Below are 790 nucleotides of genomic sequence, written 5' to 3'. Positions count from 1 at the left end.
TTATTTGCATGCGCGTTTTCCTGGCAGAGGCCCTTGGTTTGAATGTGATCCTCAAAGGGATTCGGGTTTCCTGCAAAAGTTAAGGACGCCGCCGCCGCAGTTTCCTCCCGCGTCTCGGCTCCCACGGGTCGTTCCGCAGCGGGAGCCGAGGGTCCCGGGCTACGGACGTGGGGTGGACTCGAGGGTGGGTGGCCGTACCGTAGGCGTTGTTGATGGTGGAGACAGAAATTTGAAGCGAGCGGGAGTCTTAGCTAGGAAGGAGAAGGAAATTGTTCGTGGAAAGTGCCACGTAGCAAGGAAGTGCGCGGTCCGAGATGACAGGTAATGGCGAGAGCAAGAAGCCGAGGCGCTGGCTTCCGAGGGGGGCGGGCTCCAAGGTATACAGGGTATACCCTCGGGGAGGAGGGTGTGTGTGTGTGAGAGAGAGAGAGAGAGAAAGGAGGAGAAGAACGCAGAATCGGTGATGGAAAGGCAGCAAGGGGGTATCCAAGTGGCAGATCTTAACTCGACAAATGTCATTACATCACTTATCCAGACACTGGGAAATGTATACATTTGAAAAACATCTAAACAACTCAGGTTTCCGGAGGAGACCAGAACAGATTTGCAATCTGTAACCCCCTTGGCGCACTCCTCCCCGCGCGGGGAACCGTAGCTTCGCCCTCCCCCCCGACCCCCCCCTCCCCCCCGACCCTTCGTGCGCCACTCCCGGCGACCGCGGGGTAAGCCCGCCCGCGGGGGCTGGGTCTCGCCGACGCTCCCAGGGTGATGGGAAAGGGAAGAGAAGCTT

This window comes from Herpailurus yagouaroundi, unplaced genomic scaffold (genome assembly GCF_014898765.1).
Source record: "Herpailurus yagouaroundi ecotype Mexico unplaced genomic scaffold, PumYag 63209, whole genome shotgun sequence".
Lineage (NCBI taxonomy): Eukaryota > Metazoa > Chordata > Mammalia > Carnivora > Felidae > Herpailurus > Herpailurus yagouaroundi.
The sequence above is the reverse complement of the archived record's forward strand: the minus strand, read 5'-3'. Positions refer to the sequence as shown.